This window comes from Canis lupus, chromosome 23, assembly GCF_011100685.1.
Source record: "Canis lupus familiaris isolate Mischka breed German Shepherd chromosome 23, alternate assembly UU_Cfam_GSD_1.0, whole genome shotgun sequence".
NCBI lineage: Eukaryota > Metazoa > Chordata > Mammalia > Carnivora > Canidae > Canis > Canis lupus.
In genome coordinates this window covers 50,511,579-50,534,029 of record NC_049244.1, presented here as the reverse complement: position 1 = coordinate 50,534,029, position 22,451 = coordinate 50,511,579, and the positions used below count along the sequence as shown (strand labels likewise).

At 42.2% G+C, this 22,451-nt stretch overlaps 1 protein-coding gene and 1 long non-coding RNA gene across 5 annotated transcripts in view; both read right to left on the bottom strand.

Moving 5' to 3' along the window:
• KCNAB1 (potassium voltage-gated channel subfamily A member regulatory beta subunit 1) overlaps positions 1-22,451 on the bottom strand; it is a 359,350-nt gene that overhangs the window by 156,502 nt on the left and 180,397 nt on the right. The window lies entirely within an intron of this gene.
• The window catches only part of LOC111092013, a 32,758-nt gene continuing 21,670 nt past the window's right edge, over positions 11,364-22,451 (bottom strand). Inside the window, exon 3 of the long non-coding RNA XR_005377263.1 lies at positions 11,364-11,688. This is a non-coding gene — a long non-coding RNA (uncharacterized LOC111092013). The remainder of the gene's footprint in view (positions 11,689-22,451) is intronic.

Sequence of the window (22,451 nt, the reverse complement as noted above, 5' to 3'; positions counted from 1 at the left end):
GGGAGGTGGCGGTGTCACATGGATAGCTGGGGAAGGACGGGCAGGGAGCTACCAGTGCAAGGGTGCTTAAGCAGGATTGGGTTTGGTCTGTTGGAGGAATATCCCGGAGGCTGACGTGGAAGAAGCAGAGGGAGCAGAGGGAACAGAGGGAACAGAGGTGGGAAGAATGACGAGAACCAGGAATTACTGGGGAGCTGGGGATATCAGATCATGTAGAGCTTTGTTGGGCTATTGCAAGGGTTTTGGTTTTGACTCTAAGTGGATGGGGAGTCACTGGAGCATTCTGCACAGAGCAGTGGAGCAGGAGAGCAAAAGAATGATTCTAAAGTTTTGGCTTTTATGACCAGAAGGATGGAGATGGGGAATTCATTGAGATGGGGGATGTTGGAGGAAAGGGGAGTTGGGTGGGAGTAGGAGAAGATGAGGAGGTTGACTCTGGATATATAAAATCTGAGGTCCAAGTAGAGGTGTCAGGTGGGCAGTCGCATATACAAATCTAGACTCTGAGGGAGATTTTCAGGCTGGATACGACGATGTGAATGTCTAAATACAACACTTAGATTATCTTATGAATACTACGGTAGTCTACTATTTCCATATAATAATATATCATGAAGATTCTCTGATGTGGTTAAATAAAGTTATATATATTTAAAAATAAATTCAATCTAATACTTAAGAACAGCCCTAGAAAACCACATTTGTTATCTTGTTTAACCCTTCACACAAATGCCACAGTGTAGACATTTTGATATTCATTTATGAATGAATAAAATGAGGCTTGAATGGGGTAAAATGACTTGCTCAAGGTCACCACCAGCACGTGGGAGGGTAGGATACAAATTTGGATTTTCTAGGGCTTTTTCTACCACACTACGTTTGCCTCTAAGGTGACATTCCTGTTTTTACTTTTCTCAAACTATGACAAATCTATAGAAAATTTATTAAATATCCTTTAAGTGTCTCAGGATGCTGGTCAAAAATAGAATCTATAATGATATGCTACGTATTGCATAACATGGTGATGTGCAGCTTCTATATAATCTGATCATTTGCAGATGGCATAAACTCACATGATGATGCACACACACCATGGTGATCATTTCCTCACTGTTACATAAGCAGATCACTTATTGCTTTCCTGGTGTCCTTGCTCATTTTTGTTCTCTTGGATCCTGGTTGAAGGTCCCTGACCTTTCCAATCCAGAGGCAATAAGAGTCCACTGACCTGAGCCGAAAAACTGGAAGTAAATCATTGCTTATTCACAGGACTTCCCCTTCTGAAATTTCTTAAAACACCAATGGCAATGTATTATGGAAGAGGATGGCCAAGGTGTAAGATCATCACAAATTCTCTTAGAGTCACAGAAGTTTGGCCAAGCCATAGCCTGAGGCCCATGATACCATAGGATGCTGAGAGGAGACACTGGGCAAAGTAAAAGAAATAGGTCATGAGTTCATACAGAAAAGCTGATGAATGACCACTGGCAGAATTTGTATCTTTCCACTATGCAGGGGCTGCATTCATTTTTCAATAGAATGACTTAAATGATCCAATTTTGAAGGAGGTCTGAAGGTAAGATATACTTTTCAGAGCAGGCCTGGGATGGTGCTGCTCCCAGGCACATTCACAGGAAGCCTAAGATTTATTTCAAAATAAATACTTTTTCAACCAAAGGTATTTTCTCTTTTGAGTACTGCAGGATATTCTGCTCTTAAAATATTCATATTTTATGCATAGTGGTTACATAGTTCTTTGTTGATAAACTTTATGAGTTCATAGTCTAAAACAACAGTGATAAATTCCACTGTTTCTTGAGGACTTTTTATCCACCAGACACCCAGAGAAATGTTTTAAAAACAAACTCATTTCACGGTCATCGAAACCATATTTCACTGAGGGGGTACTGAGCCATCTTTTCTGAGGCCACACAAATGGGAAGAGGTGGAGCTGGAAGCATAACCCAAAGGCCAGCCCAGGCTCTCTCTGTAGCAAAATGTGGGGAAAAGTGTTGAGAGAAAACGGAGTGTAATCATTTCCATAGATGTATGCGGTGTTTTCTAATTTGCTTGAAAACCTAGCCTTTCCTAAGTTCTTCCAAAGAAATTGCAGGAATCCAAGTTGTTGTGAGCCAATTTGTAGTGTCTGGGAGGCAACATAAGGGAGGGGAATGGTAGGGCATGGCAGACGGTGAGAACATGGTGAGTGGGGCCTTGGCTTCTTCTGGGTTCCCCTCTCGTTTCCTCCATGACTTCTCTGTTGTCCTTCCCACAGAAGGAACCAGAATACAATTCCCTCTTTTCCTACCTCCTTCCAATAGAAGAAATGGAACTTTTATCACCTGGACAGCTTTTGATGGAAGGATATAAATGACCAGCCAAAATTATGTTGTGACCTTAGGGGTTTCTGTTTTTGCGTTTATTGTTGTTGGTTTAAGTGAAGGGATGATGAGGAATAATCAGGAAAAATTCTCAGGCATTATTTTGCCAAAAATTCTAATTCTTTTGAGTAAATCCATCTAGGACTTCTGGGGAAGACAGCAGAGTAGGAGGATTCTAAGCTCACCTCCTCCCACAGATACAACTAGATAACACTCCCATCGAGTAAATACCCCAGAAAATGAGCTGAAGACTGACAGAACAGATTCTCCATAGCTGAATGTAGAGACAAGGCCACCTTGAAGAAGGTAGGCAGGGTGGTGATGACGTCAGGAGCTAAATGGACTATGGGACTGTCCATGGGAGGGAGGAACACTGTAGGCTCAGACAAGGGACAGAAACAGACCCTCACACTAGAAACCCCAGGCAGAGGGAACCTGCATGAATGAAGGAAAATGAATTCTCATAACATCTGACTTTCAAAACCAGAGGGGCAGAATTTTTGAGTTCTCAGAATCAGCATGGCCTCACACCTGCAACTTTAAAAATCAACTGGCTCAGCTCTAGAACAGTTGAAAGGGGGAGAGGAAACTGAGTCCCTGCCCTTAAAGAGACAGCAAAACACAGCCCTCGAGATAAAGCATAGAAATAGCAGTTTCAAAATCACCTGAGGTATATATGAGATTTCTTTACTAATCTCAGAGTGTGTACTAGAGGGGCAGGGATCAATGGGAGACTTTTCCAGGAACAAAGAAATTGGTGGCTCCTGTTTCCCTCTGCAGCCCCACAGCCTAGACACACAGACACCTGCAGAAACTAGCACACAGTCAACACTCACCTTATTTGCTAACAGTGCACCCTACCCCCATGTTCTCCTGTGGACATGACCCCTCCACCCAGGCCTCCACTCCAGGCCCCCTCCCTCAGCACACCCACACAGACCCTGCTACCACCACCTGCCCTGCCCCTGAATTCTCCTGTGGACATGCTCCCTCCAGTCAGGCCCAACCGCCCCCCCCCCCCCCCCAGCAAACCTGTGCAACCTTGCTAACACTGCCATCCCACCCCGAGTTCTCCTATAAACCTGCCCCCTCCAATATGCCCTTGGTTGGAGCCCATCCAAAGCAGTGCCAGGAGGCTGGTGGTATGCAAGTTGCCCCAACAAGGATAAGCACCATTCCAAAGTGACTCCTCCCTGTGGAGAGGGAAAGTTAACCACACACTAATTTGACTGGGGCCCATCAGTGGGCTGTGGACAGATATCTGGTCTGACTGCAGGCCCCACATACCAACAAATTTTCTTAGGGGACAACACAGGGACCCCTGTGGTTCAGTGCTACTGCTACTCTGGGAAACACCTGGTCTGACTCAACTGAAGCCCAAAGCAGTTCTAGACTGGTCTATTAACAGCAAAGGAACTAAGCTTTGCCCACAACAGGCAGAGAACCATTTCAGACAACTGGACTGAAGGCAAACATGGTTCAGCCACAACAGTAGGGTGCATGCAATGCATATAGAAGCCACTTGTGAAGCACCAGATTCTGGTGAACAGAGAACATTGCACTATAGGGCACTATAGGACCTCTTTATAAAGCCGCTACCTTCAAGAACAGGAGATGTAGCTGACTTTCCTAATACACAGAAAAGACACAGCATTTGACAAAATGGGGAATATGAGGAATATGTCCCAAATGAAAGAACAGGACAAAATCACAGCAAGAGAGCTAAACAAAACAGATAAGCAATATGCTTGAGAAAGAACTTAATGTAATGGTCATAACAATACTCATTGGATCTGAGAAAAGACTAGAGGGCCTCATTAAGAATCTTAACAGAGAGACAGAGTGCATAAAGAATCAACCACAGATGAAGAACTTAATAACTGAAATTTTTAAAAATACAACAGAAAATAAACAGTAGTCTAGAAGATGCAGAAGAATGGGACAGTGACCTGAAGGACAAGGTACTAGTAAAGCAATCAAGCTGAACAGGAAAGAGAAAAAAGTAATACAGAATGAAAATAGACTTAAGGAACTTAGTGTCAGCATCAGGCATAATACAGTCACATTATAAGAATCCCTGAAGGAGAAGAGAGAGAAAAGGGGATGGAATATTTATTTGAAGAACTAATAGCTGACAACTTCCTGAATCTAGGGAACAGAATCTAGATTTAAGAGGCAGAGAGTCTCCAACAAAATCAACCCAAGGAGGCCCACACCAAGACACACAGTAATTAAAATGGTAAAAAGTAGTGAGAAAGAGAGGCTGTTAAAAGTAACAAGAGAAAATAAAGGTTACATACAAGGAAAACCTCTAAAGGAAATCAGTGGATTTTTGAGCAGAAACTATGCAGACCTGAAGGCAGTGGCATGATATATTCACAGTGCTGAATGGGAACAATCTGCAGCAGAGAGCACTTTATTCAGCAAAGCTATCATTCAGGATAGAGGAAGAGATAAAGAGTTTCCCAGATAAACAAGGTTAAAGGAATTCATGACTGCTCAACCAGCCCTACAGGAGATGTTATAAGGCACTCTTTGAGTGCAAAGACCAGAAACAGAAGAAACTAGGGAGCAAAAAAGTAGTAAAATTAAGTATATTTATAAAAATCAGTCAAGGGATTCACAAAATAAGAGGATGTACGGTATGATACCAGATACCTAAGATATTGGGGAGGGGGAAAGGAGTAAAGAATGAATTCAAACTTAAGCAACATATCAAGTTAATATAGACTGCTATAGGAAGATGTTATACACAAACCTAATGGTAACCACAAATCAAAAACCAGTAATAGAGATGCAAAAAAATAAAGAGAAAGGAGCCCAAAAATATCCCTAAAGAAAGCTAGTAAACCATGAGAGAAGAGAGCAAAAGAAAGGAACAGAGAAGAATTACAAAAACAACCAGAAAGCAAGTAACAAAGTGGCAGTAAATACATACTTAGCAATAATTACTTTAGAGCATTTAGTCCATTTACATTCAATCAAAAGACATAGAGTGATGGAATGTATAAAAAAGCAAGACTCATCTATATGCTGCCTACAAGAGACTCATTTCAGAACTAGAGACACAAGCAGATTGAAAGTGAAGGAATGGAAAAGGATTTATCATGCAAATGGAAGTTTAAAAAATAGTAGCAATACTTGTATCAGAAAAAAATAGACCTTAAGACAAAGACTATAACAAAAGAGACTGTAAAATCATAAATGGAACATTCCAAATATTTATAGCAATTATAAATATTTCTGTACCCACCACGGAAGCATCCACATACTTAAATCAGCTATTAACAAGCATGAAGGAAATAATAGATAGTAACACAATAATAGTAGGGGACTTTAATACCCCACTTACATCAATGGACACATAATCCAAACAGAAAATCAACAAGGAAACCGTGACTTTCAATGATACATTGGTCTAACAGGTATATTAAAAATATTCCATCACAATACATATTTTTTTTAAGTGCACAGGGAACATTTTCCAGAAGAGATCACATATTAAGCCACAAAAGAAGTCTCAAAAATCCAAAAAGATTAAAGTCACACCATGCATCTTTCCCAACCATGATGCTATGAAACTAGATATTGACCACAAGAAAAACCCTGGAAGGAACACAAATACATGGAGGTGGAATAACATGCTATTACCAATGAATGGGTCAACCAAGAAATCAAAGAGGAAATCAAAAGATACATGAAGAGAAATGAAAGCACAATGGTCCAAAATCATTGGGATGCAGCAAAAGCAGTTCTAAGAGGGAAGTTTATACCAATAACAGGCCTACCTCAAGAAGTAAGAAAAATCTCAACCTAACCTTACACCTAAAGAAGCTAGAAAAAGAATAAAAAAAAACTAAAACCAGCAGAAGAAAGTAAACAATGTTAAATGAAAACCAAATAATATAGAACCTTTAAAAAAATAGAATAGATCAATGAAATCAGGAGCTGGTTCTTTGAAAATATCAACAAAATTGATTAATCTTTAGCTAGATTCATTAAAAGAGAGACAAATAAAATCAGAAAAAAGGAGAAATAATGACACCACAGAAACACAAAGGATTATAGAAGAATATTATGAAAAAAATCACATGCCAACAAATTAAACAATGTAAAAAAATGGATAAATACCTAGAAACATAAAACCTCCCCAAACTGAATCAGGAAGAAACAGAAAATTTGAACAGACTGATTACCAGTGAAGAAATTGAATCAATAATCAAAGAAATCCCCAAACACCTAAAGTTCAAGACCAGATGGTTTCACAGATCAATTCTACCAAACATCTAAAGAAGAATTAACAAATATCTCTTCTTAAACTATTCCAAAAAATAGAGGAAGAATTTAGAATGAATCCAAATTCATTATGAGGCCAGCATCTCCTTGATACCAAAACCAGATAAAGACACTACAAGAAAAGAGAACTTCAGGCCAATATCTCTATGAACATAAAGGCAAAAATTACCAAAAAAATATAGCAAACCAATTCTAACAATAGGTTTAAAAAAATCATCATGGTCAAGTGGTATTTATTCCTGGGATAAGAAGGGTGGTTTGATATTTGCAAATCAATCAATGTAATACATCACATAAACAGGATGAAAACCATATGATCATTTCAATAGATGCAGAAAAAGATTTGACAAAATGCAACATCCATTTATGATAAAAAACAAACGCTCAACAAAATAGGCTATACCTCAACATATTAAAGGCCATATATAACAAACCCACAGGTAGCATCATACTCAATGGTGAAAAACAGAGCTTTTCCCTTAACATCAGGAACAAAATAAAGATGTCTACTCTCACCACTTTTATTCAACATAGTACTGGAAGTCCTAGCCTCAGCAATATGACAAGCAAAAAAGGCATCCAAATTGAGAAGTAAAATGGTCACTGTTTACAGATGATATGATGCCATATATAGAAAATCCTAGGGCAGCTCGTTTGGCTCAGCGGTTTAGCCCCACCTTCGGCCCAAGGCGTGATCCTGGAGTCCCACATCGGGCTCCCTGCTTCTCCCTCTGCCTATGTCTCTACCTCTCTCTCTCTGTGTCTCTCATGAATAAATAAAATCTTAGGGATCCCTGGGTGGCGCAGCGGTTTGGCGCCTGCCTTTGGCCCAGGGCGCGATCCTGAAGACCCGGGATCGAGTCCCACGTCGGGCTCCCAGTGCATGGAGCCTGCTTCTCCCTCTGCCTGTGTCTCTGCCTCTCTCTCTCTCTCTTTCTGTGACTATCATAAATAAATAAAAATTAAAAAAAAAAGTTTAAAAATAAAATCTTAAAAAAAAAAAAAGAAAATCCTAAAGACTCCACCAAAAAAGAACTAGAACTGATAAATGACTTTAGTAAGGCCATAGGATACAAAATCAATATACAGAGATCCATTGCATTCTTATCCACTAATAATGAAATCACAAAAAGAGAAATTAAGAAAATAATTCTATTTACAATTGCACCAAAAATAATAAAAATACTTAGGCATAAACTTAACCAAGGAGGTGAAATAGCTGTACTCTGAAAACCTCAGAACACAGATCAAAGAAACTGAAGATGACACAAACAAATGGAAAGATCACCCAAGCTCATGGACTGAAAGACCACATTATTGCTAAAATGTCCATACTACACAAAGCAATCTACAGGTTTAATGCAATCCATATCAAAGTACCAACAGCACTTTTTTCCACAGAACTAGAATAATCCTAAGATTTATACAGAACCACAAAAGGCCCTGAATAGTCAAAGCAACTTGAGAAAGAAGAACTGGAGGCATTACGATCCTAGATTTCAGGATATACTGCAGAATTGTCGTATATACATAGATCAATGGAACAGAATAGACAGCCCAGAAATTAACCCACGATTGTATAGTCAATTCATCTTCAGCAAAGCAGGCAAGAATATGCAATGGAAAAAAAAGTTTCTTCAACAAATGATGGTAGGAAAACTGTACAGTAACATGCAAAGCAATCAAACTAGACCACTTTCTTATATCACACAAAATAATAAATGCAAATTGGCTTAAAGACCTAAATATGAGACCTGACACCATAAAAATCCTAGAACACAGGCAGTAACTTCCCTGACCTAGGTTGTAGCAACATTTTTCTAGATACATCTCCAAGGCAAGGGAAACAAAAGCAAAAATAAACTATTGGGACTGCATTAAAATAAAAATCTTATGCACAGTAAAGGAAACAATCAACAGAACTAAAAGACAACCTACTGAATGGGAGAAAATGTTTGCAAATGATATATCTGATAAAAGGTTAGTATCCAAGTTATATAGAGTTTATACAACTCAACACCAAAAAACAATGCAATTTAAAAAACGGGCACAAGATATGAACAGACATTTCTCCTAAGAGACATCCAGATGGTCAACAGACACATGAGAGGATGCCCAACATCACTCATCACCAGGGAGATGCAAATCAAAACCACAATGAGATAACACCACACACCTGGCAGACGGGCTAAAATCAACAACACAAAAAAACAAGTGTTGGCAAGAATGTGGAGAAAAAGGAACCCTTTTGCATGATTGGTTGGAATGCAAACAGGTGCAGCCACTGTGGAAAACAACATGGAAGATCTTCAAAAAATTAAAAACAGAATTACCATATGATCCAGTAATTCCACCACTAGGTATTTACCCGAAGAATATGAAAACACTAATTTGAAGATATTTATGCACCTCAGTTTATGCTGCATTACTTACAATGGCCAAATTATGGAGGTAACTCAAGCATCCATCAGTAGATGAATGGATTAAGAAAAGGTGGTGTATGTATACAATGAAATATTATTCAGCCACAGAAGGAAAGAAATTTTGCCATTTGCAACAATATGGATGGACCTATAGGGTATGATGCTAACTGAAATGAAAGAAAGACAAATACTATAGAATTTCACTCATATATGGAATTTAAGAAACAAAACAAAATGGACAAGCCAAAAAACATACTCGACTATAGAAAACAAACTGATGCTTACCATAGGGGAGTTGGGTCGGGGGGGATGGGTAAAATAGGTGAAGGGGATTAAGACACTTATCATGATAAGCAGTAAGTAATGTATATTGTTAAATCACTATATTATACACTTGAAACTAGTATAAAATTGTATGTTAACTATACTGGGATTAAAATTAAATTTTGAAAAATGTTAAAGACCAATTTCACACATCTTGGTGTCCTTTGTTAAAAACAATACTATGAGGATAACAAACATCAAACAAGTAGAGATTATTTGGCAAGGTAAAAAAAAAAAATCCATCTGCAGGGAGAATCATGGTGGCTCCAAGGATGAAAAGTTTTATTATTTTAAGACTGTTGTGTCTAACATGATAGCTATTAGCCACATGTGGCTATTGTTCACTTGAAACGTAGCTAGTGCAACTGAGAAACTGAATTTTAAATATTAATTTTGATTAAGCTTTAAAAATGGGCACTCAATTCAGCTATCCTAAGTATGTCTGGAACGCCTTGGAAAAGTGAGCAAACTTTCAAATGTAAATTTTATGAAATTTAAATACAGATTAAGGGCTTCTGATAAAAATTTAACATCCAACAGTGCATGAGGGTTCCCCTTTCTCCAAATCCTCTCCAACAAAGGGTTTCAGGAGGGGAGATGAATGGGGGAATGGGGTAACTGGGTGATGGGCACTGAGGAAGGCACTTGATGAGATGAGCACTGGGTGTTAAATATTGGCAAATTGAATTTAAATTTAAAAAAAAAAGGAAAGAAAAAATAAAAGCCACCATTTGAGGTGTTACAGACAAGTGTTGTCCATGTAACTAAAAAAAAAAAAAAATCTAACATCCAACTTGAGTGTTTTTTTTTTTTTTAAAGTAGGCTCCATGCCCAATATGGGGCTTGAACTCACAACCCTGAAATTGAGTATCACGTGCTCTACTGACTGAGCCAAACAGTATTTTAGTGCCCTGAAATACCCACCAGATTTTGAAGGTTTAGTATGAAAAAATAACACAAAATATCTCAATAATTTTTGTATTTGTTATACATCAAAATAGCAGTATTATGGATATGGTGGATTAACTAAAACATATTATTAAAATGGTATCACCTACTTTTACATTTTTTTTAACATGTCTCCTAGAAAATTTTAAATTACACATGTAGTTTCATTATATTTCTATTAGGGGAATCCTGTCTATAAAACTTCCTGCAATTTATTAAAACATATCAAACGGTACTGTGAGCATCAGAACCAGGCTTTGGTGGTGTTTTAAGAAGCTGTATGAATGCGAAAATAGTAAAAATCTTGTACCACACTCAAGGCAGAGTCACTAGGTTTGTGAAACATTGCTCTGCAATACAGACAACAAGAAACGCAATTCTTAGTTTTCTCCTAAAAATATTTCTATGGCTCAAATATCACGACTTTCTTTTCTACCCACGTCTCCCCCTTCAGAGTTCCTACTTGTTGCGGGATGAGCCTCTTCTCAGACTGGCCAACGGATTCACGGTGGCAGGTGCGTCTATTGTGCTAACAGAATCAAGGGAATAATAACAACTTTCAATGAGCTCTGGAAGAAATGGCCATATATGAAATATGAAGGCAGGATTTATTTTTTGTGGTCACCCCCTTAACCTTCCCTCGTGCATTGTGGAAGTCGGTTTTGCAGTGTGAAAAGTGTCCATGCTCGTCGTTTTTCACGCCCTCCCTAAGCGATGGATTAAGACAGTTTCCTGTGTTTTTCTTCAGTGATTCCTAACTTGGGGTCACATTTTCTGCAGTATGAAATACCACGTACTTTAGAATAACAAAATAATAATGACGGAGGTTCTAAGATCTCAAAAATCCCCCCCCCCCGTGACTGTAGATAGATATATTAAAAAAACACACACATATCGTACGGAAGACTCCTAAACTCAGTTTTGACCATGGAGACAAATTCACTCTTTGACAAAATTTGCAATAAAATTCTAAGTTTTGAGCCATAGACTATTTATTTTTGTACTAAAGAAAACTCCACCATAAATTTGCTGCAGTATTTCAATGAACAGGGACTTCTAAGGTAGTCATCACATGCGGAGCTCATGGTTTCTCAAGAAGGCGAGTGGAGCACTGAACATGAGCGAGGAAGCCGTCTAGACAGCACGAACATCTCCTTTACCTCAGACACGGCCTGTGACCTACCCTTCGGGGGACTTCCGAGGGCCACCGCATTAATGTTTATGAGACTAAGTCACACTCTAAGGACGTGGGTCTCATTTCAATGTTGGCAACGTGTATAATAAAATAGTAGATTCTTTGGTGACATATCTGCATCCTGTTGAAAAATATTCAGGTTATTTCCAATCTGCATTCCTTTCCTTCGAAAATGATGACATGGGTGTGAATATGCTCTCTTAAAAATCTTAAATTGTACTGCAGGATCCATTTGTAGGATACGTTATTAATCTTTTAGACTGAAACACGAGTGGCTATAACTCAGGTCTAGCAGACACGGAGAGATCAATCGACTTCATCTGAAAAGCGTTATCCCAAGGCAGCCAATTAGGGGTGCCTTCAGACTCTCTCTCATCTGACACGATGCATGAATAACACCCGGGCTCGTGGGCTAGATTCCTGAGTGGAAATCTCCCATTTGGGTATCGTGTGTGAGCTGTATTCTTGAAGCTGCAGGTTTTGCTGGTGGGAAAGCTGATCACGAAGTATTGAGTCAAGTAGACACATCACAAGTCATAATGTCTTAGTTTCTCTGTAACTAAATAGGGAGGCATATTGAGCTGACTACTGAGGACTCTACCTGCCTGGCTGGAACCAGGGGGTGGGGGGAAGGATCTGCATGGACAGGATGGGTGAGGCCATCCCAATTCTCCATTAGAGACGGAAACCTGGGACGTAAGTTCTGGCAAAGTCGGAAAACAGGAATAATAAGTTACCTTTATTCTGTCGTTGGGCTTTATTCTAATGCTCCTTAAACTTCCTCACCTGCCTTCCTAACCGCAGCTTTAGGAAAGGGTCATGGATGTGTTGGGGCCAGATGATTTGGGGCTGAAAGGTTTTAAAAGCCGCCATGGAAACACTGCCCTGGCCGGCGGCCTCCAGTGACCCCTGCCTCCCAGGGTTCACACCGTGTGTAACCCGGCCCCTCCCTTTGAGGGGAGTCTGGCCCCAGAGACAGGTTCCTATCAAACAGAATACAGTGAAGTGACGGCTTCTTTGCCCTATCTCTTGCTCGCTCACTCTGATGGAAGCCAGCTTCCATGCAGTGTAGACAGGCCTACGCGGCAAGGAAATGAAGGAGGCCTCTGGCCAACAGCCAACAAGCAGCCACCACATGCGCAAGCCCGCCAAGAATAACACGAGTGAGCCTGGAAGTGGCTCTTGTGCCAGCTGGGCCTGGAGAGGACGGTGCCCAGACCTACACTGGGTGTGTCGGCTCCCAAGATGCCCTGAGCCAGAGGCCCCACCTCGGCTGCCCCTGGATTCTTGATCCCCGGAAACTATGAGAAAATACATGTGGTTTTAAGCCACTAAATTTGGGCAGCCTGGGTGGCTCAGTGGTTTAGTGCCGCCTTTGGCCCAGGGCCTGATCCTGGAGACCCGGGATCGAGTCCCATGTCAGGCTCCCTGCATGGAGCCTGCTTCTCCCTCTGCCTGTGTTTCTGCCTCTCTCTCTCTCTCATCTATCTGTCTCATGAATAAATAAAAATCTTTTTTAAAAATGCTCAGTTAAAAAAAAATAAGCCACTAAATTTCAGAGTGATTTGTTGCACAGCAGTAGACAACGAATATGACCTAACGACCATGACCGTCTTGATGCCGGGTCTGGGTGAGACTCGTCCTCGTCCGCCTGGGCCCCAGCACCTGCCCGGCACACAGCAGAGGCTCAACGAAGGTCTGAGAAAAGAAAAACGGAAGAGAAGGAGAAAAGGACAGACAAGAAGGGGGAGGAGATGGGCGCCCGTGAGAGGACGGAAGCTCAAGCTGCGGGAAGCGGAGCACAGCCGCCCGCCTGAACAGGAGTCACTCCGTGGACACAGTTTCCCTCCCCTTCTAACTCGTCTTACAGGTGGTGCCCGACCTAACAGCTGCTCGCAGCAGGGGTCTCCCTGGGGGGAATGTGCTGGAATCGCGTAAGCAGCTCTTCGTCAACGGGGGAGCGTAGGTGGCCAGACCCAGCATCCGAGCAGGGGTAGCCCCGGCGTGGGCGCTGCTCCCATCTGGGGTGCCCAGCCCGCCCCCTAAAGCTGCTCTCCTGCCCGAGCACCTAGCCTCGCCGCCCGCATCGCCCCCCGAGGCCTGGGACACGGCGTCCCCACTGCGGGTCCCTGTCCTGCTCCCGGGCCTCCCGGAATTCTCTAGCTCAGCCAGGTTACTGAACGCTCAAGTCGAAGTTGGGGTACAGGGTCTCTGGCGCCACACACATACCGTGTTCCTGGGAATTCTGGGGACTCAAAACCTGGATCTTCGCGGGCTTACGTCCTCACTTCCGAAATGCTTGGTCTTTATTCTTTGCTCATCCTCAGGAGGCGACGGCTATGAAGGAATTTGAATTCCTTTTTTTCTCCCACTTAATCTCCAAGAATTTTAAACAATTCTCCTGAATGTATGGAGAACACTCCTTTCCCAGGAAGAGTGTCTCCCCGAGAAGTGAGTTGCCTTCCTTAACTGATCGGTTCATGAATTCACCTTTTTATCTCATTTATTTAAAATTAAAAACAAACAAACTCATATTCCTGTGTGCCCAGCACTGAGCCAAAGTTTAATCATCCTGACATGGTCCCTGCCTACTACGGTTTTTGTTTTGTTTTAAAGAATAAAGTGTTAGCAGACGCAGGTAACATTAACATAAAAATAACAAGCATCCAAACGTTGGCACGTGGGACACAGAACGTTCAGCTCTGCATTTTGAAAATAGTTTTAAAAAGATAAACAGAATCCCAAGTGATCTCTGCCTTAACAAGTCCAGAAATTGTTTAGCTAACTGCAGTAGGGCTTAGCCTACGTAGGAAATAATAGGGAGACCAAGAAATTAGAAGAGGAAAGAACTCAGTAGGAACTGAAAATTAAAGATTTCTTCTTTCCTAGCAGCAGCTGGAAAACGTGAAGCAGAAGCCGTGGGGTAGAAGGTCGCCAACTCCCTCGATGCTACTGATTATCTCTTCCTCTTTAGAAGGTACTTGGGAAACCAGCAGCTGTTTAAACTGGGGACTTTGCTACGACCTCCCGTGCAATGGGAACGGGCCTACTCATGGGCTGCAGGTCATTCAGGGCGGGACGAGAGGCAGAGAAGGTAGTTGCTGCTGAGTCCCATCATTGGCTGGACCATGACATGAAGGTACCGCTTCAAGATTTCTCTCCTTTTGTCTTTCCTCCACTTGTCCCCAGATGATCTCACAAGGACACATTAGCGCCTCTAGGATGGATTACCATTTCCATTAGTTGATGTGGTATAATGAAGTGTTTAAGAGTTCAGGAGCCGTATAACCAAGCACAAGGTACTTAACCTCCCTGTGTGCCTCGATTTCCTCATCTGGGAAATGGGGAACACCTCAGCTGCCTCATAGGGTCATTGGGTCATTATGAGTAGACATGAAGAGCTCAGAGCAACGTCTGACACGGAGCGCTCAGTACATGGTCATCATCGCCACCGTTCCTCACCATGCTGTCCTCGATATCACCACCACCACCCTTGTCACCACACTGTGCAAAGGCAGGGGCAGCAAACGCAAATGCTGCCTCCATGGGGCTATGGAGGGCAGGGGTGGGGGCAGGTAACAAAAAGGAGAAAAGCAGCTGGGTATGCAATAGGGAGTGAAGGGTACTGAGGCTATTTACACAACACATGCTTGTCTGGTTTAAATAATACAGTTAAAATATTTAAAATCCCTATGCTTGCCAGAATGAAATGGATCTTAAATCTGGATGTGAGTTCATGCCCTCTGGTGCAGCATAACCCACAGGACCCTCACAACATCCCTACGGTAAACACCGGGAGGAGTTCCTCATGCGGTTCCTCATCATGAGCTTCAGTGGGGCTGGGAACATCATCTAATGAAAGTCCTTAGTCCAGAGGAAGGTGCTGGAGGGCCCCGGGGAATAGAAGGACTCTCCATAAATACTCATTTTTAAGTTGAGCTTCTGAAACAGAGAGGCTCACCAACGATAGATCCCCTAAAAGGAAGCTCCTTTACCTTCACTCAGTGGAGGCCCCATCTAATTACAGGCCTCGTGGGGAATCACACCCATTCCTGTGGGTTCCATAACAATATGGAATTTACCCTGATGACTCCCAAAGTTACTTCTTCAGATCAGAGCGCTCCTCTGAGCTTCAGACACAAGCGCACGGTTTCCTTAAAGTCTTGCTTGTCATGTAGACTTCTCAACCCCACAAGTCCAGAATGCACCTCTTATTTTTTTTTTTCCTCTAAAACGTGTTCCTCAGCCCAGTAAATGACACCACCATCTTCCTAGTTACTCAGGCCAGAAAGCAGGGAAGGCTATCTCATGCCCAATTTGCCAGCGAGAAATGTCATTCCACCTCCGATCTAACTCTGGATTCTGACAGCCGCCCTGACTCTCTGCCGCCACCACCCTAATCGAACCACTAGCATCTCTTGCCTGGACAGTAGCAAGCGCCCCTCGTCTGGTCTGCTTCTCCCCCTGCACCCCTCTCTCCAAGCCATTCTCCCACGCCAACTTCTTTACTCATGACCTTTGCATATATGTGTCTACTATCTGGACGCTTTCCCTCCCACTCTGGACTATCTCATTTTTAGACCTCAGCTTAAATGTCACAGCTTCAAAAAGTGCCCCCCAAGCACCCTATCTCAAACTAAGTCTCCTCCTGTGGCTTTTTTCTATGCCCCCCCTGTTGTTTTTTTCTCTGTTCTAGCTCTTACCACTCCCTACGTCCTTTCATTAATGGATTTCTTTTTGCTTGCTTATATGTGGAGAACGGGGACCCTGCGTATCCTGTCTCCCCAGGGTCTAGAACGTCTGGCTCTTTGGTAGATTGACGGTCCTGATATATTTCTTGAATACAAAAAAAGAAAAGAAAAAAAAAAGAACAAGAACAAAGAATGGGCCAGAATCCTCCCGATTCCTCTTCCTGTCTCATTGACATCGCCTGTTAGATGCATCCTACACACATTGAGAATTTCCCGTGGAAAACTCACGGAAACACCACGTTACTCTAAAGCATTTGAAGATATAGGAATCATGAAACAATTTAAAGGTCAAGACTTTGAAGAACTAGAAAGTAATGTTTAAAGAAAAATACCACTCAGAAATGACGGACAAGCTCTCTGAATTAGTTATGTGAACCCGTGAAAGATCTTGAAGGTTTGAAACATCCAGATTCCTTAAGTGCCGTTTTGACTGATCTTTTCACAGAGGCAATAAAATGCTACGATGGATACATTTCTGTACGTAACGTGCTGACTGCGGATCAGTCTCTTACATGAAAGCGAATGAGCCCAATTCTGCTGCTTCTCCAACTCTCTCCAATGAGTCAGGCTCTCGGCGCTGACAAGTCCATCAGAGACCGAGGCATCTCTGAGTCCTAGGAGCCTGCAGGGACTTGACCTGCTCCCCAGCAGCCAGCAGTGGGGGCCCAGCGCACCTGTGGGGGTTGACTTGCAGGGGGTGAAAACGGTAGTTGAGCTGAGAGAGATGTGGCCAATGGTCTCGTTCCTCGTAGGATTATTTCAGCCCTGTTTTTCTTGTCTCCTCTGCTTTCTTTGTCACATTCCAAACACTGGATCCCACTTTTTGCCTGGTCCTTGAGCCTAAATGTCTTTTCATTTGTCTTTGGCTTTTAGAGTTATTAAAACTTGTGCCACCTTTTTTTTTTTTAACCTGACCAGTAAAACATGAACAAATACATGTCTCCTGTTCAGGATTTTTTCCAGGATCCTTAAATATTTATGCCACGTAGACGTGGAATACCTTATAAGAGATGTACTCTGGGAACCCTGGGTGGCGCAGCGGTTTGGCGCGATCCTGGAGACCCGGGATCGAATCCCACATCGGGCTCCCGGTGCATGGAGCCTGCTTCTCCCTCTGACTGTGTCTCTGCCTCTCTCTCTCTCTCTCTCTCTCTCTCTCTGTGACTATCATAAATAAATAAAAATTAAAAAAAAAAAGAGATGTACTCTGAAAAGAAAATAATGCCATTTTGGTTCCCTCTCTCTCTCTCTCTCTCAGTAGGAGAGTTGGGTTTATTCTATCACTCTGATCACTCTACTCATAAATTTTAGAGCCATGGCCAACTGACAATACAGAACCAGGTGGGCAAGAGGTCTGAAAATTCATCTGATGAATTAACGTAAAGGCTGTAACAGGAAAAAAAAAAAGGTCTCTGTAACATGAATCAACTTCTGCCTTTTTCCTAGACTCCTTTACATTTGACTTCTTCATTTTTTGATGATTATCAGAGCTAGCATTAGATAGTCACTTACTATGAATAAGATCATTTACATATATTATTTTATTTAATTCTTGGGCCAACCCTGAGGCTTAGCATAAGTGTTGAGGAAAAAAAAAAACACACTAAGATTTCTTCTCATTATAAAGCATTTAAGAGACGATGTCACAATGGGAACTTCAATCTTGCTCAACAACAGACCACAGCCGTGCTGCTTCCACCGGGCGCACCTCTCCTTAATGAAGTGTGGCTTGTTCCTTACTTGGGAGAGAGGATGCTCCCGCTAATTTATTTCCTCGCCGACTATGATGTGACCATAGCTTTCCAGGGACCACAAATACATCAGCACTTCTTATACTATAAATTACATGATTTCCTCTGAACTTCTCTCCTACCAGTTCAAAAATAACAAAATGTAGAGCTTAAACTGTAGTTGCTTTGCCTTATTTCCTTTCAGATGTCACCTCTAAGAGCTCTTTGCTAAGAACTACTCCAGACCATATAATTAGCCACACGAACATGGAAAAGGATGGATCAGACCAGAACAGGGCAAATCCATCACTGTTGTTTCAGGAAGGGGAAGCGCTTACGTTCATTTAACTGCAGCATGCACTCCTCTGTTTGTTCCTTCAGAACGATGAGATGGCTGCAAAAATCTGGCTTAGCAGAACTGGATTTAATTCAGTTAGCTCTGTGGTGAGATGCCACCCAGGAGCACTGCGCCAGATAGGCTCATCGGCTTATTTGCCTCTCTCTCTTTTTTTTCTTTGTCTTTTCTATTTTCCTTTCTTTCATCTAGAGACTAAAGTTGGTAATGAGTCTTCTGTTTCTAGTTCAAATTAGGGTTGGTAGAGAATATTCTGACACTAAATTTCCCATTTAGTCAGTAAGGAGTCCTTGCCTCAACCTCTCCCCAAGTGTCCCAACCACCACATCCCAGCAATCACCCTTCCCTTCTATCCGTCCCTACCATCCAGCAACTAAATGGCTAAAACCCTGCTCCAGCGCTAGGACCAACTTATCAACCCTGCTTCTATTACAGTTTGTTCCAGCAAAATGTCATAATGCCAACATTTCACGTTTCTATTACCTTGGGCCCAGGGAACTCAAATGGAATATCCTCAATCTAAAAAGTATTTTTGTTTCGTAGGCCCAAGTGTGTTCCCAAATCTATAAATCTGTTTTCAATTCAAGTTCCATGGGCAGCCCAGGTGGCTCAGTGGTTTATCACCTGCCTTCAGCCCAAGGCGTGATCCTGGACACCCGGGATTGAGTCCCGCATCGGGCTCCCTGCATGGAGCCTGCTTCTCCCTCTGTGTCTCTGCCTCTCTCTCTCTCATGAATAAATAAATAAAATCTTTAAAAATAAATAAATAAATAAATTCAAGTTCCATAATCTCAAATTCCAGAGCTCGAGTCTCCGTGAACTTGAGTGTCTCTTCATGTTACCACCACATGTGACCGAAGATAGGGTATTTCTTTATTCTCAATTACGTAAGGAACTTTGAGAATTAGGGAAACATGATGATAACAAAGCAACCAAATTAAAACTCAACTTTAAAACTGGTACATTTATTTTTAAAACCTCCATTCACTTTTCTTCTCCCAAACATACATTATTAATGGAGTAATTTGTTTTTCCCCTTTGTCACCGGGAAAAGGAGAATTATAGCGCCTTCTGAATCTGATCCACTGCTTGCTGAGCACAGCATGCAATTAAAGTACAAATAAATAAAACAAATTATGCCATTTATTTGTTTATACTTCTCCTTCTAGGAAAGATTTGAGGCAGCCTATTATTTATTATAGGGTAAAATGCATAGGAACAATTTTAGTTCATTCAGCCTGTTTAGAATGTGTGCTCTGGGAAGAGGCCATACTTCTGGAGTGCCGTGTATGGGTGCCAAAAAGGTAAATTTTCCATTTTCACCATGAAGGATAGAGAGTATTTGGGGCGATCAGCCAAATAAGGTGGAAGAAGCAAAAACTCATAACCAAATAAATATTTTGGTTAACCATTCAGTAGTTGTGGGATCTTGTAAACCTGATTTATCCTTCAATGACCTGTGGGCACCCTTGTCCCACTTTAATGGACACTATTTTTTTCTCTTTCTTGAACAATTATTAGGTATATAGTGTTGGATTCAGATGTGATTGTTCCTTTGACTCAATGGGATATGGGACCCCCCCTTCCAGCAGAGGGTGAGGCCTTTGAAGAAACAGAGGGCATTATTACCAACTATCCAAGAAAAAGGCTGGGCTTCAGAACTTGGACAACTAGCCTTGGACAGGAGGGAACAAAGAAGTCTCTGTTTCTGGAGCTTATCCTCTGGCTCTAGAATTAGTGGTGAGCAGAGGGCTGGACTTGGATGTAGATGGGATCGGCTCTCAGAGTACAAATTTATAACCCGATCCTATTTAGTTGTATGCTCTTTTCTCAGTTATTTTTTTTTTATTTTTTTATTTTTTTTATCTCTTAGCCAGTGTTTCACAAAGTGCAGTCCTTTGGTGAGAACAGAATCATCCTAGATGTAGCAAATCAGGACCTTTGGGATTAGGACCTTGTTATCAGGTATTAAATGGGCCCTCCAATTTGTGATTCACTGCCCTGGATTAAAGGCCTGTTTAAATATTCTCATCTTTTCAGCTATGTCTCTGAGAAGATCATAGGTACACTCGTGGTTACACATGTGGCAATAACGTTAAGAAGTAGCACTCAACACCAAAGACCTGTGGGCAAGGGGTGCCTGGTCAATGGCAGCTAGCGGTAGTTTCCAGGAGAAAGTTGCTCTTGTCAGGGAAGGACAGAACCAGAGCAAGGAACAATCTGGGCTGGGAAGTCAAGCAGTTTTCTTCTTCAAGGTAGATTTCCCCTTCTTTCCAATCTTAGATGACAGAGTTTATTTTTATTAAGGGAAATGGTCCTTTTCTTTACAATCCTATGTTATTTGTGGCTCACATAAAGGACTCCTTTAACAAGTTAACCAGGGAGAAATAAACTTAAGAGGAAATGATAACAGATTTTTCTAATAAAAAGCAGCTTTGGGTGTTTCTGGCTAAAACAAGCTCTACTGAGAGCACCAAAAGGTGAAAAGCAGCTGTGTTCTGAAAAAGGGTTTCTCCAGGCCATTCTAGAAGATGATGGATTGCCCATCATAGAAGATCAGATAGCTCCAAGACCCTGAGGTGCTAGCAAATGACTGAATCGGAAAGTGTTCGTGTAGTATCTCAGCCAGGGCATTCACTGTTAAAAACATCGAGAGGAAGCTAACCATGTCAAAGCAGATCTTCACCCTCCAGTAAGAAGAGGCAGGATACATTTTTCCACTTACAAGTTGTTTTCTTTGACTTCTTTGTATTTCTTGACCTGCATATTTAAGTAAATTAGCCATCATGCATCACTCTAAATAAGGAGCCTTTTTGTATAGTCACTGGTGTTTGCTCCCTGGGTTTATTAAATTCTCCAGTCGTGAACATGCTAGGGCCTAAGCCACATGCTTTCGATGCCATCAGAGCCAGCCCTGCAGTCAGTCAGCCAAGGCAGCCAAGAGGGAAGGTCTCAGCTGGAGTCCGAGCCCACTGGGGACTTTCCAGCAAGCTCCGTGCTCTCCCATCAGCTGAGGACACTGAAAGGGCCCTGACCTAGGAAGCCGATTCGCTGAAGGAAGCTTCTCTGTAGCCAGAGAGGCCTGGCTACACTCTCTCCTCTGTGCCCAGGTCTCTGAGTCCTCCTCCTCCTCCTCCTCATAAACCCCCATGTGGCTGCCCACACGCTTACAGAGGTCCACAGGGGCTCTCTGACCAGCAGCTCAATTGTTCTAAGGCCTAAGGCAGCATCCACATCATCTGAAAACTTGTTAGGAATGCAGAATCTGGGACTCCTTCCCAGACCTACTGAATTTTAACCAGAATCCTTAGGTTTAAGGATTAAACCTTAATCCTTAAATTTGAGAAAGACAAAAATGGTGGCAGCTAGAGAGCTCCATGTTGGGAGCCCTTTTAATGCAGGAAGATCTAAGTTCACAAGCTGGAAGGTAGATGTTGAATGACAGGGTGTGGGGAGGGAGGCAGACACAATTCTTCAGAACAGACGGAGTCTGGGGGGATTGTGTTCCATGTATGTGTATGTAAACTGCACGGACTCTAATAATTAATAATTTATCTTTGGGAGAAATGGCTCCCAACTACGTTATCAAGAGAAGTACTCCTTGTGCTTCTGCAAGTGGGGAGAGCATCTTGAAGAGAACCGAACCAGATACCATACCCACTCCCTGTTTCCTTCCTGAAGTTCCCCAGGGGGTCCGGTCCATCCCAGGTAGCTCCACCCTGGCTGTTCTTTAGAAACACCTGGGAACGCTCAAAAACAACACCCCAGCCCCACCTCAGAGCAGTCAGAGGGGGAATTTCTGGGTCTGAGGCCCTGTGCGGAGGTATTTTAAATCTCTCTCGGGTATGTAAGGCAGGCTCACTCAGAATCAAGAAATGAATAGTGTGTCAGAGACCATGGGAGGGTGGGACAGTGGCATTTACAATTGTCCCTAGGAACAACCCCAGGGGATGAAGGTCCAGAGTGTAGAGACAAGAGGAGCTAGGGAGACTTGGGGACAGGAGAGGACAGCTAGACACTGGGGTTTGTCCACAAGGAGACCCCACAG